Source organism: Perca fluviatilis, chromosome 11, assembly GCF_010015445.1.
Source record: "Perca fluviatilis chromosome 11, GENO_Pfluv_1.0, whole genome shotgun sequence".
NCBI classification, from domain to species: Eukaryota; Metazoa; Chordata; class Actinopteri; order Perciformes; family Percidae; genus Perca; species Perca fluviatilis.
This window is the reverse complement of record NC_053122.1, coordinates 4,740,475-4,752,974: the sequence shown is the minus strand read 5'-3', so window position 1 is coordinate 4,752,974 and position 12,500 is coordinate 4,740,475. Positions and strand designations below refer to the sequence as shown.

Genomic DNA, 12,500 nt, shown 5'->3' with positions numbered 1-12,500 from the left:
AAACTCAACCAGCTGCAGAACCGCACCGCACCCCCGCCCATTAACACGTATCCAGCGCCGCGTGTCCAATATTCTCCACACCGTCGCCTCTGTGGAAAAATAAGGGGTTTTTATCGGGTCGTTGGACAGCGACACACTGTTCCAGCTCAGCCCTTGGGTGGCTGTTGAATAGTTATGGAACGGTGACATTTTAATTCAAAATCTTTTATTAATCCCACAACAGGGACATTCACACTGTAGCAGCAGCAAGGCGTAGGGGGGGGGAAGTACAAGACACTCCAAAGATAAACAGACAAAAAATAAATATAAGTAAAGGGAATAAATAGTCAAAATGTGTTGCACCATTACAACTTTCTAGGCCGATTCCGATTTCCGATTTTCTTTGAGTTAGACCAGCCGATACCGATTTTAGCCGATTCCGATTTCACTTTTTCTAACCACTTTACAGCACACACAAATATTTATTTTCTATCTTTTCTTTAATGGAACATGTGTTGAACAGATAATGGATCACTATAAAATAGAAACTATATAAATGACTCCTGGTGTGGGACATTCACACACATCTAAAGAGCAATGCTAGAACCATTTCCTTCTTTTCACATCTAATATCACACTAAAGAGATGTGATTCTGGTTCTTGGTGTGGTCCCTCCGCGCCCTACTGTCTCCTCGCAGGTGTTCATATTGTAAACTTGTTCTCTTCTGCTCACACGCTGAAGGATGTCCAAACAGCTGACATGTTGCAGGTTAACTCACGATAACTTATGTTGTCAGTTAATTGTAGCGTCGACCGGCATGAAATCGGCATACGTCAGACTGACCTGCCGGTCATGGCCGAGCACGTGAAAACCGGCCAGTTCCGGTCACCGGCCGGTCTGTCGGTGCATTTTGACAGTATTGCACATTTAATGTCTTCTCTGACAAACAGAGAAAAAAGTGATGTATTTTACACAACAAATGAACGGAAATAAGCAGAAAATAATGGACAGTTCATTGATGTGGTTGAGTGTCATGATTTTTTAAACTTGTCAGATCCGATATTTCTTCATTAGGTTAAAACATACTCCGGTCCGCTTTGTTTCCTTTGAAATGTATTTATGGTTTATAAACATCATTTCTAGGAGACAGAGTCTCTTTACAGAACGTGGTCTACAGTCATCGTGTGTCTCGACTCGACATTCCAACAATTTGACGCTTTTCCTGTGTGTGTGTGTGTGTGTGTGTGTGTGCATGTGTCCTGTGTGGTTTGTGTTTGTATGTTTGTGTATCAGTGTACGTATTGTGTGATAGCAGTTTGTTTGTGTTTCTGTGCGTGTGTGAGTCGTGTGCCTGTGTGGTGTGTGTTTGTATGTTTGTATCAGTGCATGCATGTGTGTGTGCGCAAGTATGTGTGTGTGTGTGTGTGTGTGCCGTGTGTGTCCTGTGTGGTATGTGTATGCATGTGTGTGTGTGGTATGTGTATGCATGTGTGTGTGTGTTTGTGCCAGTGTATGTGTGTCAGTGTGTGTGTGTGTGTGTGTGTGTGTGTGTGTCACTGTGTGTGTGTGTCAGTGCATGTGTGTGTGTGTCAGTGTGTGTGTGTGTTTCTGTGCGTGTGTGAGTGCGTGTGTCCTGTGTGGTGTGTGTTTGTATGTTTGTGTATCAGTGCGTGTGTGTGTTGCGCAAGTATGTGTGTGTGTGTGTGTGTGTGCCGTGTGTGTCCTGTGTGGTATGTGTATGCATGTGTGTGTGTGGTATGTGTATGCATGTGTGTGTGTTTGTGCCAGTGTATGTGTGTCAGTGTGTGTGTGTGTGTGTGTCAGTGTGTGTGTGTGTCACTGTGTGTGCGTGTGTCAGTGCATGTGTGTGTGCGTCAGTGTGTGTGTGTGTTTCTGTGCGTGTGTGAGTGCGTGTGTCCTGTGTGGTGTGTGTTTGTATGTTTGTGTATCAGTGCGTCTGTGTGTGTGTTTGTCTGCGAGTGTGTGTCAGTGTGTGTGTGCATGTGTGTCCTGTGTTTGTGTGTGTGTGTGTGCTTGTGTCAGTGTGCATGTGTGTCACTGTGTGTGTGTCTCAGTGTGTGTGTGTGTGTCTCAGTGTGTGTGCGTGTGTCAGTGTGTGTGTGTGCCAGTTAGCTTTTAGCACTGACTTAATTTGGGGCCCTATAGAGTCTGTCAACTTCTAGGTCTAAGTCCCGCCCTACGAAGCAGCCCGATTGGTTGGGGTTAGGCATTGACCTCGAGTGGTTAAAGGGATACGCCACCGTTTGTTGAAATAGGGCTTATCACGGTCTCCCCTAGCTGTAGATAGGTGGGCCAACGCATTTTTTGTGCATGCACTGTTTTAGTCCGGTGCAACACCGGCAGCGCCGCCGCTAGTTAGCTTAGCGTAGTGAATGGAATCCTATGTTGCCGGTTAGCATGTTGTGAGTAAAAATGAGCCAACAAAAGACAAAAAAATAACCTAATTACTTGCACTGAGACAAAAAGATGCGTTGGCCCACCTATCTACAGCCAGGGTAGACCGTGATAAGCCCTATTTCAATAAACGGTGGCGTATCCCTTTAAGGTTAGGATAGTCAGGGGATAAGACCAGAAGTTGCGTGGGTTCCATAATAACGCGTCAGGGACTGGTCCGAGCCGGGCCCTCATCAAAAAAGAAACTCACCATCGGGGGAAACCCAGGTCCATATTAATACAGTTCATTGTTTGAACCATCCAGGACATTTGTTGCTCTTATCCTCACCCCACTTCCGATCAGAACTACTACGACCACTAGAGGGCGCTGCTACCAGAAACATAAATATAGGTTATAATTGCTGCTTGAACAAACGACTTATGTGGGCGTTTTTCGATGGGAGGACAGTTACTTGGACATTAATGTATTAATATTGTCTTCTGCAGGAGCTAATACATGCTGGGAAAACAATCATTTCAAGTAGTCTCCTTCCAAGCTCTACCCACGTCCATGAACATACCTGCCAAAAAGCAATAAAACAGCGGCGCATTGATCGCTCTGCTTTAGCCTGATTTTAAATCATTCATGGCCTGTTGTGTTGCCATTAGGCAATGTTGACATCTCGGAGACGTTTGTGAAGTGCTGAACAACCATAACAACATGAATATTTTACAGCCTGGAAAGAGTTTTACATAATTCACCAGAAGATAGCTGAGAGCAGCTTGACTGATGCCTGAGCGCGGCAGCGTGGCGGTTCGGTCTGTGATTGTCACTGTCGTCACATCTGAACACACTTCCCGTCCCCCTAAAGTTAGAGGACAGAGGACAGAGATAATCCTGGAGCGAGTGGAGGGAGGTCGATGTTAACCCGATGCGATTCCAGCAGATACTGATCTGCAACACTGGCGGCTTCCTGTTCCGCTTCAAATAGTTTGTTCAATAATGCACACGGAGCGATGTCGATGCCCGTCAGGCCCCGACACACAGAGAGGAGCGGGCGGAACAATGTCTGTATCTGTTTATAATAATAATAAAAAAATAATAACAAATGGCAGAAACGGCAAAAGAAATGTTGAAGGGAAGAAGAAAGGACCGAAGTGTTCAGAAGTGAAGGAAAAAATGAAATAAAATACAGGAAAGTCATTCAAGACAGTCTAATCAAGTCCAACTCATTCAAGACAAGTCTAATCAAGTCCAACTCATTCAAGACAAGTCTAATCAAGTCCAACTCATTCAAGACAGTCTAATCAAGTCCAACTCATTCAAGACAGTCTAATCAAGTCTCAACTCATTCAAGACAGTCTAATCAAGTCCAACTCATTCAAGACAAGTCTAATCAAGTCCAACTCATTCAAGACAAGTCTAATCAAGTCTCAACTCATTCAAGACAAGTCTAATCAAGTCCAACTCATTGAAGACAAGTCTAATCAAGTCTCAACTCAGTCAAGTTAAAACTACGCATGACTAGTAAGCATGATCGGTTTGTGTGCAGTAAAGGCAAAGACTGTTACCTCATTTGACAGAAATCGATGCATTTGTTATTTCTGACAAAAAATTTATAATATGCTTGAATTTAAAAAAGCCCCTATTAACAAAACTGGTTAATAATATTCATATTTAAATACATCACCGGGAGAGTCGGGTATACAGCCTGACTTTGGAGATAAAACTGAGATTTATGTTCGGCTTGTTTAAAGGTTGTTTGGTAAATTGCTCTTAAACCTATTTAAAGAGGATTTGAATTGCTATTTGTATTCTCAATTGTTACCATTTTGGTGCTGGTGATTTGTTCATTGGGGCTGGCTAAAACCTCTCTGGAGTGCACCATATATTCATCTATGCAATGTATGCTCATCTATATGGCATTACATACTTCTCCAATGGTGTATGAAATGGTACACACTTCCTGTCTCCTAAATGGGCATGGTCTTCTTTTTTAAGTATGGATGCATGAAAAGTTGTATTTGCGTAATGTGTTAATATTCTCTTTTGCTGACAGTAGACATATTTAGCATGACTAAAATTAGTTTTGTCTTGAAAAAGGATTGTGCTTTTTATTGCCTTATATTCAGGTCAATGCGGTATATTACTTTATTTTTTTAAATGATGAATACCAATACATCAATGATATATGTCCTGTTGTTCCTGAGACAACCAGCAGGGTTTTCATTCAGTAACAAAGGAGGAAGTGATGTACATGAACATGTCCTGAGGTGAACTCCACACCTCCCACCATCATGAAACACTCCATTACCTGCTGTAGGCCGGATAAATGAAGCATGGAATCCAATCTGTGCTGTGATTGGCAATCAAGAGCTTGTTTTTTAAAGAGAGAAGAAAAGAGAGAGAGAGAGAGAGAGAGAGAGAGAAAGAGAGAGACGCTCACGTCTGGAGAGACATTTTCTTTGTGTGAAGGTAAGAGACTGTCCTCCCCTGAGAAAGGCACCCAGATGTTCACACAAGCAGCAATTACTCCGTCACTACCCGATATCAGTCGAGTGCTGATGTGAGTCGCGCATGCTCAGATTTAAAGAGTTAACATCATGACGCTGTGTCATACTGAAATTTGTGAAATCCATAAATTAATAAACTTTTCTCTACCGTCAATAACAGAAGATGGAAATCATTTCAAAAACGTTGTAGCTATCTATGATTGGTAGATTGCTATCGTTAGCTCAAAACGCCGTTCAATTGACAGCCTTTGTTGTGTCTGATTGCTAACTTGTAGATAGTGGAAGGGTCAAACAAACAGGACTTTCAGGAAAGGACAAAGAAAGAAATGTTAAATGTGAATATTGTTCTAGTTTCTTCTCTCCTCTGGGACAGGAAACTGAATATCTTTGAGTTGTGGACAAAACAAGACATTTGAGGACGTCATCTTGGGCGTTGGGGAAAGTGATTTTTTCACTATTTTCTGTCATTTGCTGGCTCGAAGTTTGTCGTTTGCCATAGCAAAGTGATTTTGAGAACGGCAACACAGAGAGAGGAAGCAGACAGATCACGCTTCCGGATGTCAGGCTTTTACCCTGGAAATGTTCTTCCGTTGATCCAGACTATGTTCTCTGTGACTGGGACCTTGAAACTAAATCTGTCTAATGTCACTTCAATCAACACTTGAATCCAGCTGTTGTTGCATGTTTTTTATTTGTTATTAAAGGTCAAGATGTGTGGGAATTTCTCCCATCTAGTGTTGAGATCAAATATCGCAATCAACTCTCTCTCGCACCACGCAGTTCAAAGTACGTATTACAGCTACGGTAGCCTTCACGCTTCAAAAAGCCGGTCTCTTGCTCTTTTCAATCTCCTTTTTCTTTTTCTGGGTGAAGAAGAAGAAGACTCCTGTTCCTGAAATTTGGATTTTGAATACGAAACTTGGCGGGGGCCGGGAAGCTACGATACCCATTAGCAGCATTAGCAGCATTAGCAGCAGCTGTGAGTCTATCATGTGACAGCGAAAACACGAAAGGTGGAGCAGTATGTCCTGTATGTCCCTTGCCTGGGACATACCGTGACCTGCGTGTCGATGAGAGCTAGGGAGATTTGAGTTATATTGGTGAGCTGACATGGTAAACAAGCCTTGCCTATCTGTCTGTTTTCCAACAGGGTGTCAGTGAGTCCGTCAGCTACCCAATCAGTCAACCTGAGAGTCCGTGAATTATCCCACAGCTACTAATGGTCCTTCCTCAATCCCTCTCTCATTCCACACACACACACACACACACACACACACACACACACACACACACACACACACACACACACACACACACACACACACACACACACACACACACACACACAAGGCGGAGCAGTATGTCCTGGTTGTCCCTTACGGCTAACGTATTTCAAAATGGAGCATTAATATATGGAGCATCTACCCCAGTTCATGTGAATGCAAATGTGAAATTTCAAGCCAAAAGGAATACTTGGAATTGATGGTGGTGGTAAATATTCATGAAAAAGGACAAGTTTGGGAACGGGCAACATAGATTTTGATAATGAACATCTTATAATGTACACACTGGGACTTTAAAAGTCATGATGTGTCGGTAATAATGAGAGCAGGCCACCTGTACAGCCTCTCTCTCTCTCCTGTAATCCCCTTTATATCCAGCTCGGCCCTGCCGGGCTCCCCCGAGCTGATTCCACCCCTGAGGATTCCTAACAACGAGATTCAATAAAGAGAGTGCAGACGATGCAATTCTGACAGTTAATTTGCTCGGCGATATGCAAACAGTGGTGGGAAAGGACAGCACGCCGCTAACGACTGCAGTCACAAGGACGAGATGAGAGGCGGGGACCTTTATTCAGCCGAGGATCTCTGAGAGGAAGTTCAGCAGCAGCTTCACACCACCGCGGGAGCCAGTCGGCAATAAATGTTGACATGAAGCTGACCGGGCCGGGATGTCGGCTACAGCTTGACAGCTGCACTTTTTCTGATTCACTGACGTGTGACCGAGAGTTTTAGGAGTGCAGAAGGAGGTGGAATAACTTTGTAGCTTTTGAATATCTGATTTATGTTAAAGGACTCATATTATGCTCATTTTCAGGTTCATAATTGTATTAAGAGGTTATATCAGAATAGGTTTATGTGGTTTAATTTTCAGAAAACACCATATTTTTGTTGTGCTGCACATTGCTGCAGCTCCTCTTTTCACCCTGTGTGTTGAGCTCTCTGTTTTAGCAACAGAGTGAGACATCACACTTCTGTTCCATCTTTGTTGGGAGTCGCACATGCTCAGTACCTAGGTAAGGACTACTAGCCAGTCAGAAGCAGAGTATGAGGGCGTGACCTGGCAGTACCTAGGTAAGGACTACTAGCCAGTCAGAAGCAGAGCATGAGGGCGTGCCCTGACAGTACCTAGGTAAGGACTACTAGCCAGTCAGAAGCAGAGTATGAGGGTGTGCCCTGACAGTACCTAGGTAAGGACTACTAGCCAGTCAGAAGCAGAGTATGATGGTGTGCCTTGACAGTAGCTAGGTAAGGACTACTAGCCAGTCAGAAGCAGAGTATGAGGGTGTGCCCTGACAGTACCTAGGTAAGGACTACTAGCCAGTCAGAAGCAGAGTATGAGTATGAGTATGTTTTTAACTGCTCTTTAATGTTTTTATGTAAAGCACTTTGAATTGCCCTGTTGCTGAAATATGCTGTACAAATAAAGCTGCCTTGCCTTGCCTCTCTTCTCTTTTTTATATAGTCGTTTTGGTGTCCAAACTTCACGGTGGCCCCCCCTGGACGTTCACTTTTTTGTCGGCTAAATTTAACTGCAACGGCCTCTAAAAGGACAGTGAACTCCCGGTGCTCTGTACTCGTCTCACAGCCACCTTTTCTCGGCTACATTTAACTGTAAAGACAGCTAAACACATCGGCAGCTCCGTTAACTTGAATGGGGATTAAATTATTTAATTGTGCGGCTCTTTTTTAAATAAAAAAATTAAATGTGAAAGTCACATGACAGACCGTTTGGCTGCTGTGTTCGAGAGGCTTCAAAGCTCGGCGCACTCCCTGGTGTTTACTGGTGTTTGAACAGCACAAGCCATGTAATTAGTCAAACTAATCGGATTCATTACATGCTGTACAAGAACCCTGTTTGGCTCCTAAAACACAGGGCCCCGTGTCTCAAAGTCACCTTTTCTCGGCTAAATTTAACTGTAAAGACTGCTAAACGTAGCTGTCATGTGACCAGCCAGTGGTCGCCGTAGCTTCGAAGGATATCATACAAATTCATTCGTTTTCGTAGGATATCATTCAAACCCGTAATGTGTTGCTGCTGTCAAGGTTAGAGGACAGCAAACACGGGCTCTTTGAGCATTTACTGATGTTTTAACAGCACAAACCACGTAATTAGTCAAACTAATCTGATTCATTACATGCTGTACAAGAACCCTGTTTGGCTTCTAAAACACAGGGGAAATAAAAGACTTCCACTCAGGAAACAGGTATTAATTACTACTTTAAGGAACTTTGTCTTATTCAGCGTATCCCCCAGAGTTAGATAAGTCCATACATACCCTTCTCATCTCCGTGCGTGTCCTAACTCTGTGTGACGCACCCACCGCTAGCCTAGCTTAGCACAGATCCTCTAATCTTCTAACCGTATACAAACTGGGAACTATTTTACGCAGAAGGAGAAGCAATACTATTGGGCAGAGTGATTAGCGCAACACATGAAAAGCACTGTTGTTACTCTCTGCTCCACCACAGGACTTCAGGTGTTGCTAACAAATCACTCCGCCCAAGTAGCAGAGAGGAGCAGTGCTTCGCCTTCTGAGAATATAGTCCCCAGTATGTATACGGTTAGAAGATGGCTGTGTGTCATGTGACCTTGTTATTTGTACACGCTGTGACTATACAAATCACAACATGGAAATAGGAAAATGCTGGCGTTATTTTGTCACTTATTGGGCAGTAGGCTAGATGGAGCCGGTTACCTCCAGGATCTGTGCTAAGCTAGGCTAGATGGAGCAGGTTACCTCCAGGATCTGTGCTAAGCTAGGCTAGATGGAGCCGATTACCTCCAGGATCTGTGCTAAGCTAGGCTAGATGGAACCAGTTACCTCCAGGATCTGTGCTAAGCTAGGCTAGATGGAGCCGGTTACCTCCAGGATCTGTGCTACGCTAGGCTAGTTGGAACCAGTTACCTCCAGGATCTGTGCTAAGCTAGGCTAGCGGTGGGTGCGTCAGACAGAGTTAGGACACGCACGGAGATGAGAAGGGTATGTATGGACTCCTCTAACTCTGGGGGATATGCTGAATAAGACAAAGTCCCAATAAGTTGGCGTGTTCCTTTAAAGGAACCAATATTTTAACCCAAACCACAGTCTTTTTTTCTAACCTTAACTAGTCGTTTTGCGGTCTTAACTTATCCGTCGCTGCAGGTCGCTCACCTTTTGTTGACTAAACTTACGACTGCAACGCCACTAAAACCACCGGCACATCTCGGTGCTCTGTACCCGTGTCTCAAACAGTGTTTCCTTTAGGATTTTCTTTTAGCAGTGGGGGCAGGTCTCTAATAACCTCTGAATAGTTCTACTTGTTGTTAAACTGGACGGGCCCAATAACCTCTGAATAGTTCTACTTGTTGTTAAACTGGACGGGCCCAATAACCTCTGAATAGTTCTACTTGTTGTTAAATTGGACGGGCCCAATAACCTCTGAATAGTTCTACTTGTTGTTAAACTGGACAGGCCCAGTAACCTCTGAATAGTTCTACTGGTTGTTAAACTGGACGGGTCCAATAATCTCTGAATAGTTCTACTTGTTGTTAAACTGGACGGGTCCAATAACCTCTGAATAGTTCTACTTGTTGTTAAACTGGACGGGCCCAATAACCTCTGAATAGTTCTACTTGTTGTTAAACTGGGCCGGGTCCAATAACCTCTGAATAGTTCTACTTGTTTGTTAAACTGGGACGGGTCCAATAACCTCTGCATAGTTCTACTTGTTGTTAAACTGGACGGGCCCAATAACCTCTGAATAGTTCTACTTGTTGTTAAACTGGACGGGTCCAATAACCTCTGAATAGTTCTACTTGTTGTTAAACTGGAAGGGCCCAATAACCTCTGAATAGTTCTACTTGTTGTTAAATTGCAATGTGAGCAGCAGCCAACATTATGCATTATGTCGGCAGGATCATTTAAAAATTTAAAAGAAATGTTGCCATGGCGGGCCGACACTTCAAAATCAACACTGTCAAAGTCACCTTTTCTAACTTTAACCGTAAAGACTGCTAAAGGTAGCTGTCATGTGACCAGCCAATGGTTGCTGTTACTTCGTAGGATATCATACGAACCCGTTAATGTGAATGTGTTGCTCCTGTCAAGGTTTTTGGACAGCAAACATGGGCTCTTTGTGTGTTTACTGATGTTTGAACAGCACAAACAACGTAATTAGTCAAACTAATCAGATTCATTAGAGCCAATTATGTTAATTTAGGCGTTTACAGCTACAAATCCACCTCAGAGAGTTTCCTCAGGAGCTGATGACGAGGTTGATTTCTCTCTGAAACGTCTACCTGCTGGAGTTTCAGCGGCCGCTGTGACTGTCAAAGCGCAAAGCTTCCCATCCTCGGAACGAGCCAATCAGAACGACTCTCGCAGTCCCGTCATGAAGACATCTGCAGCCCCGCGGCCTCACGGGACCAGACTCAGCGGTTGGAAGAGATCAATGAGACTCTCTTTTAATCTCTCCTTCTGGGTCTGCTCTATAAAGATTTATGGGAGAGTTTCTGTGATGGGAACAAGGACGTCACTCAGCAGTTTGGTTTAAGCCGCAGATTAAAATTCATGCTGTTCTTGGTTTTGGTTTCAACAGGGTCATTACATCATCGACAGCAATGTTTGATCGAGTCTTTCTTTCAGCAATCATTTACATTAAACATACAAGCAGGGGCGGATCTACCAGGGTGGCATAGGGTGGCAAATGCCACCCTAAAAGAAAGCCTTGCCACCCCTGCTGCCAATCCAGTTGGCAGCAACAAATTAAAAGTTACGGCCAATTTGACCATTTACGAGCGTGAATCTCCAAAGTCCGACTGCAGTCGGTCAAAAACTGTTTGCTTCCCCTCTCACACATCTGCCACTCATCACCTGGGTCTCACCTTAATGCCTGTCCTGTGATAAAGCCCCTTACTTCTATCAGACTTCTATCTACTATTAAGTGAGATCACATTGTATGGTCGCCTCAAATGCAGGACACTGATTGCATGAGATTAAGTGTGTCTGTATGAGTTTGTAAATGGCAGCCTGTTTGTAGTGTGTACATACTATTTCTCATCTAACTATGATAACTGTGATTAAATTCAATATATATAAATCTGCCATATGTTGCCACCCCTCAAAAAATCAACATGAAGGAGGCATTTTCTATCAGATTGATCTGTTTTATTGCGTTTTTGGTGAACAGACAGTGGGTTGATAAATCTGTTTGGTTTCATCTACAAGAGGAGCTGATGTGATGTGTGTGTGTGTGCAGGAAGAGGAGTTAAAGTTGTGGATCCTACTGTACACTCTCCATCTGTGTTTCTGTCCTCCTTTCCCTCTTTTATTCCACACTTCTTCTGTCCTTCCAACCTGATCTCACAGAATTCCCTGAAATGAACACGGCCCCTTAACTCAAAATCTGTGGCAGTTTCACGGAATCGCAAAAAACATCACGTGATGGGCCCACGGAAGAATTATGTTTGTCACTACCCGATGTGAGTCGAGTGCAGATGTGAGTCGCGCATGCTCAGATTTAAACAGTTTACGGCTTAACGAGTCTTACTGAAATTTGTGAAATCCATAAATTAATAAAGGTTTCTCTTTACATACAATAACAGAAGATGGAAATCATTTCAAAAATGTTGTAGCAATCTTTGATTGTTAGATTGCTAACGTTAGCTCAAAACGCCATTCAAGTGACAGCCTTTGTTGTTTGATTGCTAACTTGTAGCTAGCAGTCATTTCAAAAACGTTGTAGCTATCTATGATTGTTTGATTGCTAACGTTAGCTCAAAACGCCGTTCAAGTGACAGCCTTTGTTGTTTGATTGCTAACTTGTAGCTAGCAGTCATTTCAAAAACGTTGTAGCTATCTATGATTGTTTGATTGCTAACGTTAGCTCAAAGACTGTGCGTTAGCTCAAAAAGCCGTTAGCATCTTGGAGGCTACTTGTCGCAAAGTGACGCATGCGCAACTCAAATCGGCGCTCGACTCACATCAGGCAGTGACACCGTTAAATAAACACGGCCCCTTAAGTTAAGGAAAAGGTCGTTGGTGGGCTTACGGTTCTGTGACACGCGAGAAGAACGGGACGTTTGGGTTCAGGAAAAGAAGAAAGCGACTTTAGGAAACGTGACACGCGGGACACGATCTCCGGTCTCCTGGGTGAAAGTCCTGTGTTTGACCCATCCACCCCCCCCAACCAACCAACCTCCTTACGTGGAATTTCAGCCTTACATACTACTCACTACCGTAGTCGCTCCTAATGCTACGTCATCTTCTCATTGACTTTACATTGGCAATGTTTTCCGAATTTTCACCGATCCGTGCCACCACCACGTAATGCGCGTTAACAGTTCGTGA

The 12,500-nt window shown here is 43.7% G+C and overlaps 1 protein-coding gene across 1 annotated transcript in view; it reads right to left on the bottom strand.

Moving 5' to 3' along the window:
* The window catches only part of kcnq3 (potassium voltage-gated channel, KQT-like subfamily, member 3), a 169,339-nt gene that overhangs the window by 32,397 nt on the left and 124,442 nt on the right, over window positions 1–12,500 (bottom strand). The gene's annotated exons all lie outside the window — the stretch shown is intronic.